Genomic DNA, 21,988 nt, shown 5'->3' with positions numbered 1-21,988 from the left:
AGAATAATGTTGCTCCCTTCATGCCCCTTCCAAAACTCATGGAAATGTCTACCATTTACCAGAAGTGAATCAAGAAACATATTAGAGGGACTTCCCTAGTGGTCCAGTGGTTAAGAATCCACCTTCCAATGCAGGGGACACAGTTTGCATTCCTGGTTGGGGAAGTAAGATCCCACATGCCATGGGCCAACTAAATCAGTGCGCTGCAACTAGAGAGAAGCAACAAAAGATTCTGAGTGTAGCAGTTAAGGCCCGACACAGCCAAATAAATAAGTAAATATTAAAAAAAAAAAAGAAGAAGAAGAAAAGAAACATGTTGGAGAGAGATTCTGAAAACTCGAGTCCTTCCTCGCAGGAGGAGAATGCTTAAGGGAACATGGGTGAAGCTGAGTTAACACATAACCCAATATACCCATGTCTATCTCCCATGTTTCAGTGTCTTCTCACATTGCTCGATTATCCACCGTGTTCCTTCTTGCTGGTTCCTCCCAGGCTATCAGGAGGCCAGAATTTGCCCGTCAGGTGTTCGCACATTGCCTACCACAAATAGAATGCCACAAAGTTCTGGCAAGAATACAGCTGAAAGCGAGAGATAACATACACACTGTTTTATAAGGGCTTACTACCTGATTTCTGTGAAGATGACCTGATTTCTCTTAGGGTTCATGGGCACAAGTTAATTTTCTGAGCTAACTTACACTATGTGTAAGTTACTCTTCTCAGGCAAAGAGAAGTCAATTTTGAGAAAATTGTTATAGCAACAATGTCTTGGACCACTTGAAATATGTGTCTGTGGTTCCTTGACCATGTGTAATCGGTGCTAACTTTAACTCACTCCTCCATGCCCTACATACCCTAGCCTCCCGCGTTCAAGGCAGACGCTTTAACCTCTGAGCCACCAGGGAAGCCCTACCCTAGCCTATTATTACACAAACATTAATACACACCTAAGCAGTCATATTTGGAAATGAAACAGACATTATTACGTCATTATTCCATGTGGTTAATTAAAGTCCAGATTAATTACCCTGAGTCCTGGTGGCTCAGTAATAAACAATCGGCCTGCCAGTGCAGGGTTCATGGGTTCAATGCAGGAAGATCCCACATGCTTTGGAACAACTAAGCCTGTGCACTGCTGCTGCTGAGCCTGTGCTCTAGAGCCCGGGAGCTACAACTACTGAAGCACATGCACCCTAAAGTCAGTGCTCTGAAACAAGAGAAGCCAGTGAAATGAGAAGCCCACATACCACAACTAGAGTAGCCCTTGCTCACCACAACTGGAGAAAATCCCAAACAGCAAAGAAGACCTAGCACAGCCAAAAATAAATAAATCAAATTAATTATTTTTAAGTTTTTTTTTGTAAAAAAAAAAAAAGTTCAGATCCTGATTTGTATGTTTGTATGTGTTGGGGCTGGAGGGAGTGCATTGAAAATAAGTGAAAGTATTAGTCACTCAGTCCTCTCTGACTCTTTGTGACCCCATGGACTGTAGCCCACCAGGCTCCTGTGTGCATGGAATTTCCCAGGCAAGAATACTGGGTAGCCATTCTCTTCTCCAGGGGTATTCCCTGACCCAGGGATCAAACCTGGGTCCCCTGCATTGCAGGCAGATTCTGTACCATCTGAGCCATCAGGGAAGCTGGGAGTGGGAGAGGTACATTATCCATATCCTAAAATAAAATGGAGTTTTAGGTTTCCCCACTACCTGAAAGTATTAGATTCTTCCTATGAAAGCTTTCCTAAGTCAAAATGGTGTAAAGAAGCAATTACCTTAGAACACATCTAGCTAATGGATGAGCAAAATAAATTGAGATAAAGTACAGATGCTCACAGACACAGTTCAAAGCTATGGTGGCTTGATGCTGAGATGTTGCATGTATTTCTTTGGGAAGGAGCTTGGCCAAGCCACTCAAGCTACTAGACCCGAGATGCCTCTATAACAACTCTCTGCAAAACAAATGATGATTGCTATTTTCACTTTCTCCCTTTTTTTTTGAAAGTGGAACTCATCTTTGGATTTAGCTAACAGATTTGGCCATTAGCAAAAACAGAGACTGATACAGGTCTTCCCTAAAAGCAAAAAGGAGTAAAGCAAGCTTTTTTTTTTTCTTCAGTAATTAATAATTATCAAAGATTATAATTGTACGATATTGCTAAGTATCCATGTGACTATACTGATATCCCATGCCTTTTGGAAGATGATCACTGGGCTTGCTGACATAATGAAAGTGAAAGCGTTAGTCACTCAGTTATGTCCGATTCTTTGTGATGCCATGAACTGTATAGGTCCATTCCCTTCTCCAGAGGATTTTCCCTACCCAGGGATCGAGAATGGGTCTCCTGCATTGCAGGCGGATTCTTTACCGTTGGAACCACCAAGGAAGCCCCTGCTGACATAGAGTGTTATGTAAATACATTTTAGAAATACATTCAGGAATTTATAAAGCCATGTTCAATTTCTACTTAGGTAGTTAGTTGGCAATTAAGTCCTAGTGGGAAATAAATTCCCTATAGATATTTTAGAGTACAGACACAACAAATAGATAAACCAAAACATACCACTGTTAAAAAGAGTTTCAAACGCACAGTCATCTTTCAGTTTCCTTGGGGGACTGGAGCCAGAATCTCCCTGGATACCAGAAACTTTGAATACTCGAGTCCACTGTGTAAAATGGCTAGTACAGTCGGTTTTCCATGCCGTGCATAAGCAGAATTCACGAATATGGAAAGCCAACTGTACTCATGAACCTAAATGCACAAAGTGCCCTGTGAAAAAATGCTAAGATATATTTCTTTCTAAACTTTTCCCCTAAATACTGGAAAAGTAGAAGGCACTTCTAGAGCCATGTACATGTGGATCCTGGGCACTAAAACTACTAAAAAAAATTATAATGTCATATGAGATGCTTCAAAGTGCTGCTGCTGCTACTGCTGCTAAGTCACCTCAGTTGTGTCCGACTCTGTGCGACCCCATAGATGGCAGCCCACCAGGCTCCCCTGTCCCTGGGATTCTCCAGGCAAGAATACTGGAGTGTGTTGCCATTGCCTTCTCCAATGCATGAAAGTGAAAAGTGAAAGTGAAGTCACTCAGTCATGTCTGACCCTCCGGGACTCCATGGACTGCAGCCTACCAGGCTCCTCCATCCATGGGATTTTCCAGGCAAGAGTACTGGAGTGGCTACATCTAATTAAAAACATTTAAGAAATTTAAAATGATTCAAAGGCTGCATAATGAAACAATAATAGAGGACACACCTCTCTTGAAAAATTAGCTAGTAAGAGGAGGATTCAGAAGATATAATTCTTACTTGTGAGCAGCTAATTTTTAAATGTTTAACTTTTTAAAATAAGAAAAATTGCAGCTCTCTTCAGTCAACTTAAGAAATACTGCTTCTTTACATTTAATCATTGCTTGCTTCGAGGAGATTAGTAATGACATTTTCTTTGGTCAAGTTCTTGTTTCCATTCCAAAGGTTAAACTTTATTAAATCACTTGAGAGGTATAATTATACTCTTTTCAAATTTGCTTTTTCCCCCTATATTCTTACAGGTATAGTGAGGTTGTACAACCTGGTATATATAATACCATCAAAATTTACTTCAAAAATAGTCAAATATTGAATCTTATAAGTAAAATCATTTCTATGATACAGTATTTCAATTTTGAATAAATTCCTTTTTATTTCTCCATCAACTGGGGCAATGGCTATTACACAGCAATGAACAAAATTTACATTTCTTCAAAACCAAAGAGGAATCTCTAATACTTCCTTAATAAAAATAATCAAATGGGTTTTGTTTTTATCAACCTCCAGAAATTAATCAATGCTCCTGGCTCTTAGCTGAATATTTCTAAAAATTCATTCATGATCCAATTATTCGTTAAAAAATTAAGGCAAAATGAGGGCCATTTGATGATATAGGTTATATAGTTATAATCTTTGGGCTTGTTCAATATGTGGTATTCAGTCTAGAAAGCAAGCAAAGAAAATAGTACAGCCCAGGAGTTGGTGATGGACAGGGAAGCCTGGCGTGCTGCAGTCCATGGGGTCACAAAGAGTCAGGCACAACTGAGTGACTGAACTGAACCAGAAGACGCAGGAAAAGAAAAACACTAAGAAGAGAATATTTTTAATCTCCATAAGTAGATCCCTATATATTTCAAACACACTTTCATCAAAGACCCATTAGAGATAATACTTCTATATTGAAGTATTTATCAACAAAACTTGTGATTTATGGGCATTAGACAAGCATCCTGTATAAGAACTCACTCTCTTATTTTGCATGGAAAGAAAGAAAGAAAGAAAGTCACTCAGTCTTGTCCGACTCTTTGCAACCCCATGGACTATAGCCCGCCAGGCTCTTCCGTCCATGGGATTTTCCAGGCAAGAATACTGGAGTGGGCTGCCATTTCCTTCTCCAGGAGATCTTCCCGACCCAGGGACTGAAACCGGCTCTCCTGCATTTTAGGCAGACACTTTACCATCTGAGCCAGTAAGTACACAGTAATTAAGTCAACATCTAAACTTAGCCTAAACTAAGGAAAGATAAAAGTGCCTTCCCTTTGAAATCCCTCAACCACCTTTTTGAAAGTCTTTTCACACACGTGGCCCTACCTCCTTCTTCCCTTGTTTCATTTCGGCTTTGCCCGTTCTGGCATCATCTCGCTACTTCGCGCCAGCTATGTGTGTTGCATATGACACCTTCTTGTGTTCCCTGGTTTGCCTGTTGAGAGTTTCAGGTGAACACATGTTGCTCAGATGTTCAGTTCCTTTCTGTCTTAATCACCTCTCATTCAAACCTTAGTAGCAAGGGAATTCATTTCAACTAACATGAAACTACAAAATCACATTGATAAAACTGGATCTTCTGAACTTCTCTGCATTTCTAGGAGGAAAAATACGGATACACCTTAAATTAGAAAGTCCGCACATCCAATCCACTAACCAGAATCATGTCAATTATCTCCCACGACATATTAAGTTCGTAAAGTCAATATCGATGAATATAAGAAATAAGCTCAACAAGTCTTCAAATATTTTGAGGAAGTCAGAAATCTCAGGGAAATTATCCATCCAGTTATACTTCTAGACTACAACTGTGAGTGAGTGAGTGAAGTCGCTCAGTCGTGTCCGACTCTTTGCGACCCCATAGACTATAGCCTACCAGGCTCCTCCGTCCATGGGATTTTCCAGGCAAGAATACTGGAGTGGGTTGCCATTAGACTGCAACTGTAAATCTGCAAAATGTTAGATGCATTTCCAAATTAATTCTAAATCTAATCAATTAATTATTAACTGGTTCTTACTAAACTAATTATCAAATCTAAATTAAAATTATAATTTGAATATTTGTTATTAATTAATTATTGATTGATTATTAATTTCTGATAAATTCTAAATTCAGTTCAGTTCAGTCGCTCAGTCGTGTCCAACTCTTTGCGACCACATGAATCGCAGCAGGCCAGGCCTCCCTGTCCAACTCCCGGAGTTCACTAAGACTCACGTCCATCGAGTCAGTGATGGCATCCAGTCATCTCATCCTGTGTCATTCCCCTTTTCCTCCTGCCCCCAATCCCTCCCAGCATCAGAGTCTTTTCCAATGAGTCAACCCTTCACATGAGGTGGCCAAAGTACTGGAGTTTCAGCTTTAGCATCATTCCTTCCAAAGAAATCCCAGGGCTGATCTCCTTCAGAATGGACTGGTTGGATCTCCTTGCAGTCCAAGGGACTATCTCAAGAGTCTTCTCCAACACCACAGTTCAAAAGCATCAATTCTTAGGCGCTCAGCTTTCTTCACAGTCCAACTCTCACATCCATACATGACCACTGGAAAAACCATAGCCTTGACTAGACGGACCTTTGTTGGCAAAGTAATGTCTCTGCTTTTCAATATGCTATCTAGGTTGGTCATAAGTTTTCTTCCAAGGAGTAAGCGTCTTTTAATTTCATGGCTGCAGTCACCATCTGCAGTGATTTTGGAGCCCAAAAAAAGTCTGACACTGTTTCCCCATCTATTTCCCATGAGCTGATGGGACCAGACGCCATGATCTTTGTTTTCTGAATGTTGAGTTTTAAGCCAACTTTTTCACTCTCCTCTTTCACCTTCATCAAGAAGCTTTTTAGTTCCTCTTCACCTTCTGCCATAAAGGTGGTGTCATCTGCATATCTGAGGTTATTGATATTTCTCCCAGCAATCTTGTTTCCAGCTTGTGCTTCTTCCAGCCCTGCATTTCTCAAGAAGCCCTAAATTAATTCTACTCTCTCCTAACAAGCTAAGGTAATATTTGATACCCTCTTCCATCTTCCCCATACTAAGTAATCAAATTTCCTGAGAAAAGGACATAATTTCCTGTGACTAGACTCTAAGAATTCTCAGGGATTGGTAGTCAAGGACCAGAGTTGAAAGATACAGAAAGAACTTTCAGGAAAGTCACTGATTAGGAGGTGTGAAGATATCCAGCAGAAGCAATATTCCTTTGTGTTGGACAGAAACAGATCAGACCTCTAAAGCTAATTTAAGACAGGAAGAAGAGGCCTGCATAGCTTTTGGAAAATAAAAACATTAATTGTGTCCACTTCAATGAAATGAAATCTAAGTAAAGTCTGATGTGAAGAATAATCTGGGGTGACTCTGGCAGCTTAAATCAACAAAGACCTCCAATCACTAGAGACAAGACATGTTTTAAGTGTTAAGTGAAAGGAATAAGGGTTGGAAAGTGCCTTTTATCAGGAAATGTATGCTCAAGTTACACAAACCATGGAAATGAGATTATTTTAGGAAAACCAAAATAAGGACAAGATAAAAGTGAGAAGAACAGGGGTTACCTAGAAAGGTTGGAGAACATAATGTTAGTTTAAACTTTCAGTTAAACTCTTATGGAGTACAGCAGCTGTAACCCATAAAAGTACTCATCTTTTTAAAAAGTACTCATTTTTCCCACATTAAAGAATGCAGATTTCTCTACTAAAGGACTGACTTTGTATGAAGGCAGATTTTGCTCTTTGAGGAGAACAATATTACTTGTTTATCTTGAAAAAGCTCAAAATAATGAGCAGTGAGATAACTTTCAGCTGTACCAAGCATGGTTTATTACACTGCTTCAAGTGCAAGCTTTTAGTTGCTTATATTCAAAACCAAATTAAATGAATCTAGTAAAAATGACACAATGGGAAAAAACTAAAATCTACCTAATAATGAGTACTCACACATGCGTGGTACATGCTAAGTCACTTCAGTCATATCTGACTCTTTGCAACCCCATAGACTGTAGCCCGAAGAATCATCTGTCCATGGGATTCTCCAGGCAAGAATACTGGAATGGGTTGCCACTTCCTCTTCCAGGGGATCTTCCTGATCCAAGGACTGAATCCGTGTCTCTTATATCTCCTGCATTACAAGCAGGTTTTTTCCCATTAGCGCTACCCAGGAAGTACCAGTGTGTGCTCAGGTATAATTAACTGCCATATAGCTATGACAACTAAAGGCTAAATGAGATCGAGCCGTCCCATTAAAGTCATAAAAGGCTTTAGAGAGACGAGTTTGTCCGTTTGTTTATTTATATTAAGGTATAGATAGCATGGTCCATATTTTAAAAACTATAAATGACTTTCTGCTAGGTTATATTTATCTATCTTCTTATCTATCTATGCAGATTCATTTTAACTCAGGTATTTAGTTTCTAAGTGATATTACAGAAAGGGTGTGTGTGTGTGTGTGTGTGTGTGTGTGTGTGTGTGTGTGTATGTAAGGAAGGCACTCAAATTAATGCCCTAAATGAGAGAATCTAAGAGAAAACTATACTTATTCTACTTATTTCCTTCTTCCAAAGATAGATTTGCCTTAAAGAGCCATATTTTTCCTCGTATACCTAATGCTGTTGCCTTCACTAGACAATTTATCAAAAACTTTAACAGAGTATAGTTGTAAATTTCACCCTTTCCATCTCTCAGAGTAATGTCTCATGTCCATTCACTCAGAGAAAAAATAACTTTATTTATCAGCTTCAATGCGTTTGAAGGCAAAGTAAACTAGAATTTACCAAAATTGCTCTGATTTTGTGCCAGGAAAAAATCTGGGAAAAGCTAAATCAACTGGGACATTTCAAGTTGAGAAGAGTAGTTGAGAAGATAGAAAATTATCATTTTAAAACAGATATTAGATGCCACAGCTTTGTGGGTATTCTTCTGAGTTAATAATGACTTGAATCATAGGGTATGGAGTCTGAAGGGAAACTACTTGTTAGCAATTCCTACCACTCCCACCCTTTTTGCAAGAGAGAAAATTGTTATGTCTAAATCATCACCTAAACAAACACTTCTCCATTTTTGGAATTAAAAAAAACAACAACAACACTTTAATGCATGATACAGTATCTTCATTGTGAACAAATGAGAAGTAATCCATAATATATTGGTTAAGCTGCTGACAACCCACTCCAGTATTCTTGCCTGAGAAATCCCAGGGACAGAGGAGCCTGGCTGGCTACAGTCCATGGGTTCACAAAAAGTTGAACAAGACTGAAGCAGCTTAGTACAAAGCTTCTGAAAGAAATAATACTAAGCAAGAGAAGCTAAATTTGATAGCCCGGGTTTCTCGTATGTGACTGCTGCTGCTAAGTCGCTTCAGTCGTGTCTGACTCTGTGCAACCCCATGGAGATGGTAGCCCACCAGGCTCCCCTGTCCCTGGGATTCTCTAGGCAAGAACACTGGAGTGGGTTGCTGTATGTGATTAAGTGTTAGTATTAGTTGCTCAGTACTGTCTGATTCTTTGTTACCCTATGGACTGTAGCACGCCAGGCTCCTCTGTCCGTGGGATTCTCCAGGCAATAATACTGGAGTGGGTGGCTATTCCCTTCTCCAGGGGATCTTTCTGACCCAGGGATCGACTGCTCCATTAATATTTAGTCTATTAAAGTTAATTCCACGAGCATTAACAAGCTACTATGTGGGGAGGGTGTGGATGGTACCTGTTCTAAATATCTGATCTGTGAAGCTTATAGCTAAAGACACAAGAATACCACAAGCACGTTCATACTGGTAACTTTCTATCAGAAAGGATCAGAAAGAGAGAAGCCTGGTCTACAAAAGATCTGGAGAGGGGGAAAAGATGCATGTGTTATTATAATTCTTTGAAGCTGAGATAGAACAGTTCTTTATCTAAAGCTTCTAAGCAATGTGAATATCTTCAGTAAGTGAAAAGGCATTCTCCAAACTTTCATACTTAGAAATGCATTAATCAGTTTCAAGAACTAGAAAGTTAGACAATAAGGAAATTTCCAAGAGCTGGCTGTTTATGAGAACAAAGTGTTTTACAAACAGGGACATTAAACGCCTCCGCTAAAATTGAAAGGACACTGTCTAAAACATACAGTCTATCACTGTGCTGAGTAATAATTACTCATTCATTTTTCTTGCTGGAAGTACATCTGCAGCATTTAAATTCAAGGAAGCTGAATCCTCAGTAGAGCCATTTTGAGAAGAAGCCAGCACATACTGAACGATTCATAACCCTTAGTTGAGAATATGTCCTGTAGAGCTAGTGACCCTCTTAAAGAAAGACTTGATTTGCAGTAACTAGAGGCTTAGTGAAAGTGAAAGTGTTAGGCACTCAGTCATGTCTGACTCTTTGCGATCACATAGACTGTAGCCTGTCAGGCTACTCTGTCCATGGGATTCCCCAGGCAAGAACACAGGATTGGGTTGCCATTCCCTTCTGCAGGGGATTTTCCTGACCCAGGATTGAACCTGGGTTTCCTGCTTTGCAGGCAGATTATCTACCGTTTGAGCCACCAGGTCTTAGGTATTGGGCACAATAATGGCCTGCTGTGGCTTATTGAGTTTCTCTCCTAGAAATTTTGAGCAGACATTGAAAGTGTGGTGGTGATTATAACTCAAGTAAGGAATTATGTAGGGAGGTTTTCTAATAATCAGCTTGTCACAGGCTTGCAGGTTCAGGCCATGGAGAGTTGAGGCACTAAATTTATTTTTTCTTCTTTCTACAACCACAATGAAAAAAGTAAAAGTGAAATCGTGTCTGACTCTTTGTGACCCCATGGACTGTAGCCTGGCAGGCTCCTCTGTCCATGGGGATTCTACAGGCAAGAATCCTGGAGGGGGTTGCCATTCCCTTCTTCAGGGGATTTTTCTGATCCAGGGATGGAACCCAGGTCTCCTGCATTGCAGGCAGATTCTTTACCATCTGAGCCACCAGGAAAGCCCTATAACCACAATACCCAGGCCAATTCTAACCAAAATAAAAACACTTAATCCTCATTCTATATCCAAATTTCTCCAACTTTCCCCAAAGGCCTTAACAGCCATTTTTGCCTCTCATATTGAGCCGTTGAGATGTGCTGTTGCTCCATCTCTAACAGGCAACCCCTGCAACCCTACCCTTCATTCCCTGCTTGAATTTTTTTTTTTTTTTTGGCTTTTCCAGAATATCATCCAGGTGGAATCACACATTATGTAGCCATTTCAGATGGGCTTCTTTCACTTATTAATATGCATTGAAGCTTTCTCCATGTTTTTCTTTCTCTTTTTTTAAATTTATGTGTTATTTTTGGCTTCACTGGGTCTTCATTACAGCGTGTTGGCTTTTCTCTAGTTTCAGTGAGTGGGGGTTACTCTCTATTGTGGTGCACAGGTTTCTCACTGCAGGGGCTTCTCTTGTTGCAGAGTGTAGGTTCTAGGGAGCATGGCTTTCAGTAGTTGGAGTGCACAGGCTTAGTTCCCCTATGACATGTGGGATCTTCCCAGACCAGGGATTGAACCCATGTCTTCTGCATTGGCAGGTGAATTTCTAACCACTGGACCATCAGGGAAGTCCTTGAATAATTGAAATTTTTATTATTGAGACCATTGGAGATTCACGTGCCACTTCTAAGAAACAATAGAGATAAACTTTGCCCATTCTCCCCAGTGATAAGTAATATTTTACAATACCATAGGATTCTGTCCCACCCAGGATACTGACATCACTACAACCCACTGAACTTATTCAGATTTTCCTAATTTGTATGCATATTTGTGTGCATGTGTTTAGTTCTACACTTGTGTTCATTTTTGAATAATAATTTTACCTGTAATAAATGGAGTACTTGCTATCTGCCTGGCACTGTTCTAACTTCTTTATGTGTATAATCTTGTCTATTACTCATGGAATAAGGACCGCACTGGGCTGACCTAGTGGCTTGGATGGTAAAGCATCTGCCTGCAATGCAGGAGACCAGAGTTTGATCCCTGGGTTGGGAAGATTCCCTGAAGAAGGAAATGGTTCCCCACTCCAATATTCTTTCCTGGACAATTCCCTGGACAGAGAAACCTGGCAGGCTACAGTCCACGGGGTCACAAAGAGTCGGACAGGACTGAGCGACTAACACTTTCACTTTTTACTTAGCCATGTTTTACAGATAAGAGAGTCTAAGTAATGTGGCAGTGGCAAAGCCGGGCCAATTCACTTTACCACCAGGCCACATATCTCTCGTTACTACAGAGCCCCTTTCGGTCACAATGTTCAGCCCTGTAGAACCAGACCGTGTTCAGAGGGCATGAGGCCAGGAACATGCTTCTGAAATAGCTATAAAAGTCAATGTCAGTTGCACTCGCTCTCTGTGATGGCCCACACTGTGTCTGTAGAGTGTGCTTCTCTCTGACCTAAATAAATCCATTTCTTACCTATAGAAAAAAAAAAAGTCAATGTCTCTTGCAGAGGATTTTTAGGACAGTGAAAATTATTCTATCTGTTACCCTAATGGTAAGTGTAAGAATTTATGCATCTGTCAAAACCCATAAAACTGTGGAATAGAAAAAGTGAACCCTAAGTGAAGCATGGGCTTTAGTAAATAATAATGTATCAATATTGGTTCATCAATTGTGAAAAATATACCACACTATTGCAATATGTTATTAAAGAGGGAAGGAAGTGAATGGGAACTCTGTACCTTTGCTCAATTTTTCTGTAAACCTAAAAACAATTTTTCTATAAACTAATTCTAAAAATACTCTATTAATTTACAAAATAGTAATAGACTCAGAAACAGAAAACAAACTTATGGTTGCTGCTGTTCAGTCACCCAGTTGTGTCCGATTCAGGGACCCCATTGACTGAAGCACACCAGGACTCTCTGTCCCTCACCATCTCTTGAAGTTTGCCCAAGTTCATGTCCATTGCATCAGTGATGCTATCCAGCATCTTATGGTTACCAGAAGGGAAAGGGAAGGAGGAATAAATTAGGAGTCTGGGATTAAATTATACACACTACTAAACATAGAGTAGATAGCCAACAAGGACCTACTGTATAGTCTAGGGAACCATACTCAATATCTGTAATAAGCCGTGATGGAAAAGAATCTAAGAAAGAAAGAAAGAAATATATATATATATATAACTTAATCACTTTGCTGTACACCTGAAACTAACACAAGATTGCAAATCAACTATTTAATTAAAAATTTAAAAATAATAATCTATTAATTTTTAAAAAGTTTTTAAAGAGTCAATGGCTCTTTCAGATGGACCTAATCACAAAGTAACTGAAAATGCTTTTATCTTTGGAAATCTCCAAACTGTGGTCACTGAGCATTTATATTTCGTGAGCTCTCTTGGATTATCTGAAGTGGCAGGAAACGAGTGACAAAAACTCAGGCACTTAGAGGGTGGCTGGGGATCTGTGCAGCTTTTTTCCCCTTCCACATCTCTCCCTGCATGGACCTCAGTGGCTGAGCAGAAGGAGGGCAGGCAGAGTAAAGTGTCTGTAATTCCCATCCATTCCTGAGCCCCGTGGAATCTGAACTTATGCTTACTGCATTGTCACTTGAACATTCAATCTTAACTGTCAAGATGTTCTTCAAGGCAGAGAAAGGACTTCAACATGGTATGCCAAAAATCTCTTTTCCATACACTTATTGGCAGCTACAAAAGAAAATGCTGCTCCTATTCTCAAAAATACTGTTTTTATGTTTCTGTGGAAATTCACAAAGGGGATATTATATTTAATCTTTACCACAAGAAGAAATACTTATTTTTGATGGAAATAATACTAGACATGGATATCATGGAAAATATTATATAAGCTTTTATATTGAGTGGGGAATCCACTTTGTACCTCTAGAATATTGTACATCCACCAATCAGGAGGATGGCCAATGACTACCCACTGCGGAATTTGTTCCTTTGACAAACACGCTGTGCTCCAGGCAAACTGTACCTCTACGCATTATCATATAAAACCTGAGACACAGATTAATCTTAGCAGCTATTTGGAGGAAGATAACTGAACATACCTCACCCTCCTCCACCCCCAAATCACAATCCAATATTAATTCATAATCTTTTTCATTGGCTTTGGTAATTGTACCCTTTGAAGACAATCTATGAATATGCGTAGAGCCCTTAGGCACCTTAATTGCCATTTCATCCAATTAACAAGTTATTAAAAATGCTTTGTGTGAGTACCCCTTCCCTCTTCCTTTCATCAGCAAAGAGTGAGCATAGCCTGTAAGGATGAAGGGCAGGAAGCAGTCACAGCAATGGCAGATAACAAAGGTATCAAAAACAAACAGCCAACTTCGTCCCATCTCACTTTTTTAAAAGTATTTTTTTTTCAATTTTTAAAAATTTTTGGCTGCACCATATGACATGTCGGATCTTAGTTCCCTGACCAGGGATCAAACCCACACTCCCTACATTGGAAACTCAGAGTCTTAACCACTGGATCACCATGGAAGTCCGTAAAAAATATTTGTTTATTTGGCTGTACTGGCTTTTAATTGCGGCATGCGGTAATCTTCCATCTTCATTGCAGCATGCAGGATTTTTTGTTGTGACATGTGGGATCTAGCTCCCTGACCAGGTATTGAACCTGGGCCGCCTGCATTGGGAGCTTAGAGTCTGAATCTCTTGACCACCGGGGAAGTCCTCTCCCATCTCACTTTGTCATTTGACCCTCTAGGTTCAGGTTTTAACGATCAATTCTTCTCCTTTACTAGTTCTTAGGGGACTAGTCCAGAGAAGGCAATGGCACCCCACTCCAGTAGTCTTGCCTGGCAAATCCCATGGACGGAGGAGCCTGGTAGGCTGCAGTCCATGGGGTCGCTAGGAGTTGGACACGACTGAGCGACTTCACTTTCACTTTTTACTTTCATGCATTGGAGAAGGAAATGGCAACCCACTCCAGTGTTCTTGCCTGGAGAATCCCAGGGATGGGGGAGCCTGGTAGGCTGCGGTCTATGAGGTTGCACAGAGTCAGACACGACTGAAACGACTTAGCAGTAGCAGGGGACTAGTCATGAGATGTTCCTGAAGTTTCAGTATGTTGTTAGAGTCATTTTTATGTAGAGTGTTATGGACAGATTGTTTTCAGAGCAAATGAGAAGCAGATCATACTTACAGCTAAATTGGCAGAGAGATCCATTTAATATTGCAATCAGCCTTTTCCTCACTCATCCATGGAAGGAAATGGGCATAGTTAACCTCAAGAAAAGGAACCTGACTTGAGAGAACAATCAAATAAATATATTTTAAGTGACTTCTATTTCCTATAACAACCAGGATGGCTATCAAGTTAACCTATGATAATGCTGCTGCTGCTGCTGCTAAGTCACTTCAGTCGTGTCCAACTCTGCACGACCCCACAGACGGTAGCCCACCAGGCTCTCCCGTCCCTGGGATTCTCCAGGCAAGAACACTGGAGTGGGTTGCCATTTCCTTCTCCAATAACCTATGATAATGAACAACCCTCAAATCTCCATGACTCCATCCAGGTTTATTTTTCTTCATGAAATGTGTCCAGCATGGGTCAGCAGAGTCTCCACTTCATTTAGTCTCCCGGGTCCCAGGATGATAGAGACTTCATGCTAATTCATGATCCCACCATCTCTGAGGCTTCCCTTGTAGCTCAGTCAGTAAAGAATCTGCTTGCAGTGCAGGAGACCCGGGTTCAATCCCTGGGTTGGGAAGACCCCCTGGAGAAGGAAATGGCAACCCACTCCAGTATCCTTGCCTGGAAAATCCCATGGACAGAGGAGCCTGGTGGGCTGCAGTTCATGGGGTCTTGAAGAGTCGGGCACAATTGAGCAACTAATACTTATTTACCACCTCTGAAGCAGGAGAAAGAAATGTGCAGTTGGTACCACCAATTAAATCCTTCTACTTGGAAGTGGCACATATCACTTCCACTCATATTTTATGGGCTGAAGTCAAGTCACCAGCCATACTTAACTTTAAGGGGACAGGAAATTGCAATCTTAACAAGGACCCAGAAGGAGGAAAATCAGAATATTTGTGAGTAATTATTACCATGCTGCCTATTCCCTGTGACTGACTCAGGAGTTTAATGATACACTGTGGTTTGAGAATTTAGCATTGAGTGTGTGACTCTATGAAAGTGTACCCTGAAGGTTTATGATAAGATCTAGTGTCTTGTGAGAGAAAGCTATTTAACTAATAAGTTAGCTTTGTGGTCCCCAACTTGTTGTCACATTTGCTATAATTCAAGGAAGTTGATAAAAACTGTATCTCTTATAAGCATACTTAGTTGTCCCTTATGAGAACTTTCTATTGTTTTAGGAACTAAGAAAAGCTGTCTTCCATTGACGAGTTGGCATGTTTCCAGTTGGAAATTAATTAGAATCTGTGGACTCTGCAGAGAACTAGGTTATAAGCTTTGAATTAGCCCCAAGAGTTAACCTATTTTCTTATCTGCTTTTAACCTTGTTTCCTCCATTGTAATTAATTGTAAAACAATGGTATTATATTTGTCCTTTAGATAAACTATCTCCAGCCCTTTTGTGAGATATGGAGAATGAACAAAGAATTGGAAGTCGCGGTGTGGGAGGCACGGGGTGAACTTGTCACTTTGTTAAAAACAATAGCTTTCCTGGTGGTGATGTTGTACTATAGTACTGGGCTTTCCAGGTGGTGCTAGGAGTAAAGATCCCTCCTGTCAAAGAAGGAGATGTAAAGAGATGTGGGTTTGATCTTGGGTGGGGAAGATCCCCTGGAGGAGGGCATGGCAACCCACTCCAGCATTCTTGCGTAGACAATCCTTTGGACAGAGGAGCCTGGTGGGCTAATAGGGTCGCAAAGAGTCAGACACGACTGAAGTGACTAAGCACGCATGCACTATAGTAATGCAAGATGTTGCTACTGGGGGCAACTGTGCAAAGGATATACAGGGTTCCTGGGAGTTATTTCTTACAACTGCATGTGAATCTGTAATTATCTCAAAGTTAAAAGATTTTTTTTTTTAAAAATCTACAATAGCTTTCCAAAGATGCTGCTAGTGCAGGTGATTTAAGTTTTTTTAAAGGACTTGAAAATGTCAAGATTCTCTTTCAAACCAATAATGTAATGAAATTCCCAATTTACCGTGCAATAGAAATCATTGTGGCAATGACTTGAAACCACAGATAAGGGATATTTCCATGAATTACTTAAAAGAAAAGGCATAAGATTCATATATTTAAAAAGTGAGAAGCATTGCTGAAGTCTCCCCACCTCCACTGCTGTCATGTCAAAGTCAGAGTTTCCCAAAGAACTCCAACAGCTACAAAACTCTCCGTCAGACATCTGAGCTTTGAAACAACCGATGAGAGCCTGAGGAGCCATTTTGAGCAATGGGGAATGCTCACAGACTGTGTGGTGATGAGGGCTTCAAACACCAAGCACTCCAGAAGCTTCGGGCTTGTCACGTGTACCACGGTGGGGAAGGTGGATGCGGTCATGAAGGCGAGGCCACGCAAGGTGATGGAAGGGTTGTGGAGCCCAACGGCCGTCTCAAGAGAAGATTCTCAAAGACCTGGTGCCCACTTAACTGTGAAAAAAAGATTTTTATGGGTGGCACTAAAGAAGACACTGAAGAACATTACCTGAGAGATTATTTTGAACCGTATGGGGAAACTGAAGTGTTTGAAATCATGACTGATTGAGACAGTGGCAAAAAGAGAGGCCTTGTTTTTGCGACCTTTGATACCGTGACGCCATAGACAAGACTGTCATTCAGAAACTCCACCCTGTGAATGGCCACAACTGTGAAGTAAGGAAAGCCCCATCCAAGCAAGAGATGGCTAGTGTTTCATCCAGCCAAAGAGGTGAAAGAGATTCTGGAAACTTTGGTGGTGGTTGTCAAGGTGGTTTCAGTGGGAATGACAACTTTGGTCATGGCGGAAACTTCAGTGGTGAAGGCGGCTTTGGTGGCAGCCGTGATGATGATGGATGTGGTGGCAGTGGGGACAGCTATAATGGATTTGGTGATGATGGAAGCAGCGTTCGAGGTGGCAGAATCAACGATTTTGGCAATTACAACTGTCAGTCTTCAAATTTTGGACCCATGACAGGAGGAAACTTCGGAGGACGAAGTTCAGGCCCTTGTGGTGGTTGAGGCCAGTACTCTGCCACATCTTGAAACCAAGATGGCCATGGTGGTTCCAGCAGCAGCAGTAGCCATGGCAGTGGCAGAGGTTTTAATTACTGCCAGGAAACAAAGCTTAGCAGGAGAGGAAAGTCAGACAAAGGACAGGGAAGCTACAGATTACAACAGATTTGTGAACTCAGCCACGCAGAGTGGTGACAGGGCCTAGCTGCTACAAAGAAGACATGTTTTAGACAATACTCATGTGTATGAGCTAAAAACTTGAGGACTATACTTGTGACTAATTGTATAACAGCTTATTTTAGTTTCTGTTCTGTGGAAAGTGTAAAGCATTCCAACAAAGGGTTTCAATGCAGGGCTTTTTTTTTTTTTTTTGCACCCATGCTGTTGATTGCTAAATCTAATAATCTGAATCAATGTGTATTTTTTTCAATGTGTTGTGTAAAGTTAGTCTACTCTGAGGCCATTTTGGTAAATTACCCGCAATGTGAAGTTAGAATTCCTTCAGAGTAATGCCAGTTTCCATTTGAAACTTATTTACAACCTGCTTTGATGGAGAAGCTGCTGTCTTCAGAACCTTGGTGTAGTTGAACTGACAGTTATGTGTTGTGACCTGGAGTTCATTGTTAGAAGGGTCACCCATGAAAAGTCATGGAGTTTCTGTTTTTTTTGTTTGGTCATTAATGATTGTTGGCAATATATCTAAATTCAGTAGATATGTATGCAATATATCTAAATTGAATTATGGTACCAGATAAAGTTATAGATGGGAATTAAGCTTCTGTATCATCCATTATCATGGGTAATCAATAAAAGATTTAATACCCTCTGAGCGCCGAAGAATTGATGCTTTTGAACTGTGGTGTTGGAGAAGACTCTTGAGAGTCCCTTGGACTCCAAGGAGATGCAACCAGTCCATTCTGAAGGAGATCAGCCCTGGGATTTCTTTGGAAGGAATGATGTGAAAGCTGAAACTCCAGTACTTTGGCCACCTCATGTGAAGAGTTGACTCATTGGAAAAGACTCTGATGCTGGGAGGGATTGGGGGCAGGAGGAGAAGGGGATGACAGAGGATGAGATGACTGGATGGCATCACTGACTCAATGGACGTGAGTCTGGGTGAACTCCGGGAGTTGGTGATGGACAGGGAGGCCTGGCGTGCTGTGATTCATGGGGTCGCAAAGAGTCAGAGACGACCGAGGGACTGAACTGAACTGAACTGAAAAAAAAAGTGAGAACTCTCTGCCTTCTTTCCTTTCTCTCCTCTCTCTCTGCTCTCTGTCCCCTTACTTCCTTTTCTCCTTCCTTCTCTTTCTCCCTTCCTCCTTTCTTTCTTTGTTTCTTTGTTTCTTCTTTCTTACATTTTTCCTTTTGAAACACAATTGAATCCCTCCTATTGCTAAAAACTATGGTAAGCAGTTGATAAAGAAGACAGAAAATGTGTCTGCCCACATAGTGCTTATAATTTAAAGGAGGAGACAGTAAAATTGTAGTTGTGATGCATGCTTAGAGTAAAACTAAGAGAGAGCTGAGATGAGGTAAGAGGAGTGAGGAGCTGCTCTAGACAAGGTCATCATCTGAGAAGAGGAAGGAGAGAGAGAGAGATTTGAATATTTTTGAGAATCCTTAAAGGTGACCAGTTTGGCTGGAAGATGGTTGGCAAGGAAAAGGCAAAGATTATCTTGGAAACATTGTGGGCAAAGCAAAAGTTTAGTAACTCCAAGCATTGTTATAGGTGACTGTCAGCTCAGACTGACATAATTACTGATATTTGTTCTAAATTAAACAAGTTCATTGTTGAACCAATGGAACTTTAAGTAGTCATTGTCTCTCTGATATACTGTTCGCATATTCTTCCATATTCATTTTCCAAAGAGAAAGCTAATGAACAAGAAGGGAAGTGATTACAAAATGGAATAGAAAAGTTAGAATTAGTACTATTTAGAGAGCTCTAGGTATGTAAAGTCAGAGAAGGCAATGGCACCCCACTCCAGTGTTCTTGCCTGGAGAATCCCAGGGATGGGGGAGCCTGATGGGCTGCCGTCTATGGGGTCGCACAGAGTCGGACACAACTGAAGCGACTTAGCAGCAGCAGCAGCAGCAGGTATGTAAAGTACCAGCAATAAGGAAAGTCCTTTTGTTGACACACATAGGTCACAATGTAAATTTATTATGATTCTAGAGCCAGCTCTTTCCATGGGGATGGATATTCTGCTCCTAGCATCTTGTTCCATCTGCCCAACATTCTGCTAAACATATTTGTAATCTATTTATTATTAGAAATATAAGGCTTAAATCCCTTGCATATACCACTATGACTTAAATTTACATTAAAGACTAAAAGACTATTTTGGAGAGAGGTTACTTCCTAGGTGTAGAGAAGGAATGGCAATAGATGAGAGGATATTAGGATATCAAGAGAACTAAACTTTTTTTTTAGGGCATGTGGCATCTTAGCTCCCCAACCAGAGATCAAATCTACATCCCCTGCATTGGAGGCATGGAGTTTTAACCACTGACCTACCAGGGAATTCTCAAGGACTAAAATTTCATGGCAACATTTTATTTATTAATATTGTGAGATAAGTACATAGATGATAAAGGTATTAATCTTTATAATGTTTTGGATTTTTGTATATATTTCTTAATATTTCTCTTTTTAAAAGTAGATAATTGCTTTCTCTTTTTAAAAGTTTTTATTTATTTATTATCATTATTTTATTTTTGGCTACACTGGCTCTTCATTGCTATGCCTAACACTTTCTCTCGTTGCCTTGTGTGGGCTTCCCATTGTAGTGTCTTCTCTTGTTGCAGAGTATGGGCTCTAGGATATGTGAGCTTCAGTAGCTGTGTCACACAGACAGGCTTAGTTTACCTACAGCAGGTGGAATCTTCCCAGACCAGGGATCAAACCCATGTCCCCTGCATTGGCAGGTGGAGTCTTAACCACAGGACCATCAGGGAAGTCCAGATGATTGCCTCCTGACTGTGTCCTAAGAGTAATCTTTAAGCAAGTTAGCTCTTAAAGTAGAAAAATTAAAGGAGAGGGGACAGATGGAAAGGGCTATGGGAAAGACTGAGTCTACTAATGAGAGATTTCTCAGACTTGAAGAAACTTAGAGAAGAGATTTAAACAATTGACTAAAGAAAGCCCTTCTTTTTAGAGCAGTTAGTCTGTTCACAGTCATGGGACCAGTTGGCGGAGCTAGTGGAGGAAACAGGGGGTCAGAGCTTCAAGCCAAGAACTCCTGACTTCAGGCTATTGTCCAAGAATTGCACTACAACTGCCTGGGATTTCCTTTTTAATCACTGTTGACACCAAATTTCATTTTAGTGACACAACTACTGTCTGGAAGTTAGAAGTAGGTTTGTTATTTAATGGCAAACTAGAGAAAGTATTTTAAACAAGGATGACAATGGACCCTTTTGGTCCACAGTAGGGTTTCCCAGGTGGCTCACATGGTAAAGAATCTGCCTGCCGTGAGGGAGACCCAGGTTCAATCCCTGGGTCGGGAAGATCCCCTGGAGAAGGCAATGGCAACCCACTCCAGTATTCTTGCCTGGATAATCCCATCGACAGAAAAGCCTGGCAGGCTACAGTCTATGAGGTCGCAAAGAGTGGGACATGACTGAGTGACTAACACATGCACAGTAGAGCAAGGAACACGTTTCTGGTAGGAGCCCAACCCAACTGACTTTGCCTCCCAGCACCCTAGTCTCTGGTTCTGAAAACCTACCACCCTCAGAACTGGGGAAGGAAAACTCATTGGGATCACTTGGGGTCAGCACTGCATCTCCACTGCCCCCCAAGAATACTCGAGTTCCTCAGGTTATCAGACAACCAACTGTCACTGGCAGAGAACTTACTTTGATATAAAAGGAAGAACTTAATCAGGTTAGTGTTACAAGAAACTTCAGAACAGCTGCAACTTGGCTGAGAATCTTGTTTATCTTGTTTATCTCTTTAATTGTGCATATAAGCCCAGAGGCTCTCTGATGGCTCTAATATAAAGAATAAATAGTGTGTGGGAATCCAGTAATTAAGTCTCCTTTTGTTTCCTGTGTGGTAATTTTTATGGAGACCACCATGATAACTTTCTTTCATGAGGCTGAGACAGAAAGGAAGTGCCAGGAGAAAACTTAGAAGGAATGAACAACTCAGGAAGTGCATCAATTTCACAATCAAACCTGCACGTGTTGGGTTTCAAGCAGACTCAAGACTAGCTGGAGCACAGTGATACAAAATCACTTCAACTCCAGAACAAACGCCTTTGTTGATATAACTGATCATGCCTTTCACATGAATCTTTCTCCGGAAACTCCCTGATGGTCCGGTGGTTAGGACTCTGGGCTTTAACTGCTGAGGGCTTAGGTTCAATCCCTGGTGGGGAAACTAAGATCCCACAAGTGGTGTGATATGGCCAACAAACAAATAATAATATCAGAGGGAAGAAAGAGATACAATATAAACAAAATAAAGAATATCTATATAAAACCAACAGCAAATATTTTAAAAAATAACCTAAACAAACGAAATCTTTTTCTAACCCCACAGTAGTTTCTCAGTAGTATGCACCTCTATTTGATGTTTACTGAGAAATGTTTTGATC

At 40.7% G+C, this 21,988-nt stretch overlaps 1 pseudogene; it reads left to right on the top strand.

Moving 5' to 3' along the window:
* The first annotated feature begins 16,517 nt into the window (after positions 1-16,517).
* LOC109558553 (heterogeneous nuclear ribonucleoprotein A1-like) lies at positions 16,518-17,576 on the top strand (annotated as a pseudogene).
* The last annotated feature ends 4,412 nt before the right edge of the window (positions 17,577-21,988 follow it).

The sequence above is a fragment of the Bos indicus genome, chromosome 5 (assembly GCF_029378745.1).
Source record: "Bos indicus isolate NIAB-ARS_2022 breed Sahiwal x Tharparkar chromosome 5, NIAB-ARS_B.indTharparkar_mat_pri_1.0, whole genome shotgun sequence".
NCBI lineage: Eukaryota > Metazoa > Chordata > Mammalia > Artiodactyla > Bovidae > Bos > Bos indicus.
The sequence above is the reverse complement of the archived record's forward strand: the minus strand, read 5'-3'. Positions and strand labels throughout refer to the sequence as shown.